Source organism: Ailuropoda melanoleuca, chromosome 2 (assembly GCF_002007445.2).
Source record: "Ailuropoda melanoleuca isolate Jingjing chromosome 2, ASM200744v2, whole genome shotgun sequence".
NCBI classification, from domain to species: Eukaryota; Metazoa; Chordata; class Mammalia; order Carnivora; family Ursidae; genus Ailuropoda; species Ailuropoda melanoleuca.
Window position 1 is genome coordinate 22,455,660 of NC_048219.1, and position 6,417 is coordinate 22,462,076.

Genomic DNA, 6,417 nt, shown 5'->3' on the forward strand with positions numbered 1-6,417 from the left:
TATATGTAGGGAATATATATTTCTCTAGCTCAGCCCACCAAGAGGGCTTCATTCGCTAATAAAAGGAACCAGGGCTCCTTGGAGAAATGGATGGTTCCAAGGCTGGGAAAGTACAAGATAAGCCTGGAACATTTTGTTGTTTGTTCCAGAAAGAAGAAAATGCTCAAAGAACAATGGGGACATGTCAGAAGTGCACAAACGCCACTAATCAAATCTAGAACAATGTGAGCATCAAAACATATGATAGTACTGGATTTAAACTCATTGAATAAAATGATGAATCAATACTAATATAAATAAATGAATCAATTGAAAGTTAGGTGAGGAAGGTGATACGTATTAATTACAAAAGGAGAATATACACACTATAGCTTAAATGAAAGGTGACATTGCCACTAAGGAGACAATCTGAGGGATTATGTTTGCAAAAATGGGGCAAAGGGCCGCTTGAACCTAGAAGCTCTTTCAATCTATTGTCCTAGCTACAGGGATGGCCAGCCTTTCCCAGCCATTTCTGATTTAGAACCCGTTTCATGGTAATGGATAATCTCACAAATACCTTTATAAATGGTGGCACTGTATTTGTTGTATGTAATCTGATGATTTTCAAACATCTCATTAAAATTTCAAACATACAGCAAAGCTGAAATTTTACAGTGAACATCCCTAAACTCATTACTCAGATTTTAGTGAATGGTTAGTAACATGTTAATTAGTGTTACTACAGAAAGGAGAAATTACCCAGAGAAATAGCTCCAGAATTCTGCTTAGAGGATGCTTGAGTCTGTTGCTAAATATTAAGCTGCATGTGAATAGGGCAAAACTCCGTTTAGCCAGGCAATGAACTACTGGGTACCTATAAACTGAATAATTCCCAAAGTTAACAGAAGGGTGGGAGATGTTTGAGTTTTGACCAGCTAATGTGGGGAGTTCCTATCGAACTTGTTGAACACCTGGAGGATTGAACTTGAACTCCAGAAGAGGGCACTTCAGCAGTAGGGCTAAAATTAGCCCTAGAAAGAGGCCACTAAGATAGGCTATACCCCATCTTAAAAAGGAAAGGATCAAGCTGATTCAAAAAATAACCTGAATGCCTGCCAGAACAAAGTCCAAGACATTTTAAAAGAAGTCAACAAAATCCAGCATTCAACAATGTAAATTTCACAATACCAAGCATTCAATAAAAAAATCGCTAGACATGCAAAAAAAGCAGACAAATGTGACCAGGAGAAAAATTGTCAATAAAAACAGACACATAAGATGATAAAGTAGTAGACAGGGACTTTGAAAGCACTATTACAAACATGCCCCAGGATTTAATGGAAATGAACATAATGAAAGAAGTAGAAAATATAACATGAATCAAATAGAATTTTTGGAGCTTAAAAGTACAATATTTGAGGGTGCCTGGGTGGTTCAGTCAGTTAAGTGTCCAACTCTTGGTTTTGGCTCAGGTCATAATCTCAGGGTTGTGAGATTGAGCCCCAGATGGCCTCCTTGCTCAGCGCCAAGTCTGCTTAAGATTCTCTCCCTTTCCCTCTGTCCCCCTTCACCCCTGCCCCCACTCATGTGTTCTCTCTCTTTCTAAAAAAAAAAAAAAAAAAAAANAAAAAAAAGTATAATATCTGAAATTTAAAATTCACTTAACAAGATTGGCAAAAGATTACACACTGAAGAAAAAGAATAGGTGTACTTGTATGTTCTTGAAGACACAGCAGCAGAGACTATAAAAACTTGAAGCACAGGAGAAAAAGAAACACTAAAAATAGAGGACAAGGAAAAGGTAAGCTGTGAGATAATATCAAATGGCCCAGAAGGGGGGGGTGGAGGGAAGGGAGAAAAAAAATTTTTTTTACCAAAATTAATTTTTGAAGTATACCAAATTACTTTGAGGAAATGTTACAAATGAAAGAACTTAAGTTGTTTTGGGACAGAAAAAAAAAATATTTGAAACAGTAATGGTTGAAATTTTCCAAGTATAATGAAAATTATAGGGGCGCCTGGGCAGTTCAGTAGGTTAAGCATCTGCCTTCAGCTCAGGTCATGATTCCCAGGGTTCTGGGATTGAGCCCCACATCGGGCTCCCTGCTCAGTGGGGAGCCTGCTTCTGTCTCTCTCCCTCTGCTGCCTCTCCCCCTGCTTGCGCACACACACTCTCCCTCTCAAATAAATAAAATAAAATCTTAAAAAGAAAATTATAAACTCACAGTTCCTAGAAGCTCAACAGACTCCAACCAGAATAAAAGGAAATCACATCAAGTCACTTACCCAAATTGCTGAAAACTAGAAATAAAAAGAAAATCTCAAAAAGATGCATTACATATAGAGGCACAACAGTAAGAATTATTACCCACTTCTCTTAAGAAAACTCATCTTTAAAGTGCTGAACGAAGTAAATTTTGATCCCAGAATTCCATATCTAGTGAAAATATCCTTAAATGAAAACAAATAAGGGTGTTTTAAACAAGCGAAAGGTGAGAGAATTCATTGTCAGCAGACTTGGACTCTAAGAAAGATTAATGGAAGTTCTTCAGGGGAAAAAAAGATACTAAATGGAAACTTTGATCTACATAACGAAATGAACAGTCCCAGAAATGGTCAATAAATGGGTAAATAGGGGAAGGAAGAAAAAAAAAAAAGAGAGGGAGGCAAACCATAAGAGATTCTTAATGATAGAGAACAAACTGAGGGTTGCTGGAGGGGTGGTAGGCGGGAGATGGGCTAGATGGGTGGTGGGTATTAAGGAGGGTACCTGTTGTGATGAGCACTGGGTGTTATACATAAGTGATATAAGTGATGAATCACTAAATTCTACTCCTGAAGCCAATATTACACCATATATATAAAAATATATAATATAAAAATACATTATAATATATAATTATATTTATATATAAATATATAATATATATTTACAAAATATAAAATATATATTATATATTTATATTATATATAATTATATTATATATAAATTATATAAATAAAAACTTAAAAGTTGTAAATAAGGGGCGCCTGGGTGGCTCGGTCGGTTAACGGTCTGCCCTCAGCTCAGGTCATGATCTCAGGGTCCTGAGATCGAGCCTCCATGGAGCTCCCTGCTCAGAGGGGAGCCTGGTTCTCCCTCTCCCTCTCCCTCTGCTGTTCCCCCTTCTTGTGCTCTCTCTCTCTCTCTGTGTCTCTCTGTCAAATAAATAAAATCTTAAAAAAAAAAAAAACTTAAAAAGAAACAAACAAAATAAATGGGTAAATAGAATAGATATTTTATCTTATTTAAAAATTTTATTTAAAAGGTAGTTAGCAATAAAAACAACACATTAAGTAGAAAGAAATTGTAAAGAATAGAAATCTATGAAATAGAAAAGGAGAAAACCAACAAAACCACAAACTGTTTCTCTGTAAAGTTCAATAAAATAAACCTCTAGGTAGGCTGATAAAAGTTCCCAAGAGAGCAGGCACAAATTACCAATGTCAGTGATGAAAGAGGGGACATTACTTAGATCCTACAAATCGGATCAGCAGCCTTTTTCTGTAAAGATTCAGATAGCAAATATTTTTGGATTGTGGGGCATATGATCTCTAGAGCAACCATTCATCTTATTGTTGTAGTAGTAAAGGAACCACAGTAAATGAAAGGTGTGGCTGTGTAAAAATAAAGCAGTATTTCAAAAACGGGTGGAAGGCTGAATTTGACCTGTGCTGTAGTTTGACGCCCCTTGCTAAACACACTAAAAGGAAAAAAATCTGCCAATTTACATGAAATGAACAAATTCTTTAAAAGTCTCAATTTTTTTTAAAGATTTTATTTATTTATTTGACAGAGAGACAGGGAACACAAGGAAGGGAGGGTGAGAGAGAGAAGCAGTCTTCCTGCCAAGCAGGGAGTCCAATGAGGGGCTCGATCCCAGGACCCTGAGATCATGACCTGAGCCGAAGGCAGACGTTTAACAGCTGAGCCACCCAGGTGCCCAAGTCTCAAATTGTTAAAACTGCTACAAGAAGAATTGGAAAATTCAAATAGCCCTATATCAGGGTTTCTCAAATTTTAGCAGTCTTGACATTTTGGGCTAGATAATTCTTTGTGTGGAGGTATAGGGTTTTCAGTAGTATCCCTGCCTTCTACCCTCTCGATGCCAGAAGCACCATCTAGTTATAATAATCCCAAATATCTCCAGGGGTTACCAAGTGTCTCCTGGGAAAGGGGCATCATCTCTGTTTGAAAAATCACTGCCCTATATCAATGAAAGAAATTGAGTTCATAATTAAAAACCTTCTCTTTCTCCTCACCCTGTACTCCCCACCCCTGCAAAACAAAAACAAAACCAAAAACACCCAAACACCCAACTCCAGGCCCAGAAGGCTTCACTGCTGACCTTGCAAGAATTTAAGGAAAGGGGCGCCTGGCTAGCTCAGTCGGAAGAGCATGTGACACTTGATCCTGGGATTGCAAGTTTGAGCCCCATGTTGGGTGGAGAGATTACTTACACAAATAAAACTAAAATAATAATAATATTATTATTATTATTTAAGGAAGGATTAATACCAATTTTATAAAAATTCTTTCAGAAATTATAAGTGAAGGGATACTTCCTGAACTCATTTTATGAGTTCAGCATTACCCTGACATCAAAATCAAAGATATTACAGAAAGAAAAAATTTCAGGTCAATATCCTCCATAAACACAGATGCAAAAATGTAACAATATATAAAAAGAATAATACATCATGAACTTGTATTTTTTTTACAGGAATGTAAAGTTGGTTCATCATTTGAAAATCAGTCAATATAATCATCATATTAATGATAAAGCAGAAAAAACATAGCAACTCAATAAATGCAGGAAAAGCATTTGAAGAAAGTCAACAACCATTCATGATTTTTTAAAAAATCTTAGCAAACTAGGAAAGAAGGCAACTTTCTCAATCTAGTAAAAGACACCTGTTGTAAAAAAAAAACAAAACAAAACTATAGTTAACATCATATAATAATGAAATACTGAATGCTTTCCTCTGAAGAATGGGTGCAACTCAGTCTATGTAGGTAAAGACTTAACTACCACCTGTATTGAACAGTGTACTGTAAATCAAAAACAGTAAAATAATGCAAAAGGAAATAAAAGGATTCATATTGGAAAGAAGTAAAAGTGTCTTTATAGAAGACATAACCTCTTACATAGAAAAGGTGAAACTATTTCCAAAAAAGTTACCAAAACAGAATTTAGCTTAGCAAGGTCTCAGGATGTAAGATCAATAGACAAAAAACAATTGTATTTCAATAGCATTTTCTTGAAAAATGAACAAAGTAAGCCTGTCACTTCAAAGAAAACAATTGATAGTACTAGTTGCCAGAGATACAAATTGAGCTTTCAAGCAAAACTAGGATTTGGAGGGGCACCTGGCTGGCACAGTCAGTGGAGTGTGCAACTCCTGATATCAGGGTTGTGGGTCTGAGCCCCACGTTGGGTGTAGACATTACTTAAAATAAATAAATAAAATAAAATGAAATAGGATTTTGAAAAACTTGCACCCATTATTGTGAGCTTAAAATCTTCCTAATATTTAAAGACTTTCCTTTCCTTTTTTTTTTTTTTTAAAGATTTTTATTTATTATTTCTTTGAGAGAGAAAGTACAAGCAGGGGGAGCTGCAGAGGGAGAGGGAGAAGCAGACTCCCCACTGAGCAGGGAGTCCAACATGGGGCTTGATCCCAAGACCCTGGGATCTTGACCCGAGCTGAAGGCAGATGCTTAACCAGCTGAGCCACCCAGGCGCCCCATTTAAAGACTTTTCTGATGAGATCAGTAGAGATATTAACAAATGTGATTTCTGATATTGTATAGTGAATGTGAAAACATATGGAAGATATACAGGACTCAGTGAACCTGAGAATTTCCAAATAACCACTGTATGATGTGACAGAATCATGCTTGGGCAAAAGATTCTTTCTAACTACAAGACAGATCAATGGATCTCAACGTAATAGAATATGAAAAGTCCTTTGATATGGTTTCAGATTCCACACTGCCACTAACTTTTAAGAAAACTTCCACTTGTCAAATTTTTTTTTAAAGATTTTATTTTATTTATTTGAGAGAGCGAGTGAGCACAAGCAGGGTGAGTGGAAGAGCGAGAAGCAGATTCCCTGCTGAGCGGGGAGCCCGATGTGGGGCTCAATCCCAGGATCCTGGGATCATGACCTGAGCCGAAGGCAGAAGCTTAACCAACTGAGGCACCCAGGCACCCCATCCACTTGTCAAATTTTGACATAGCATCAAAGAATATTCAGTTATCTACATAGGCTATTAAAATATTCCTCTTGGGGGGCGCCTGGGTGGCACAGTCCTTAAGCCTCTGCCTTCGGCTCAGGGTGTGATCCCAGCATTCTGGGATCGAGCCCCACATCAGGCTTCTCTGCTAGGAG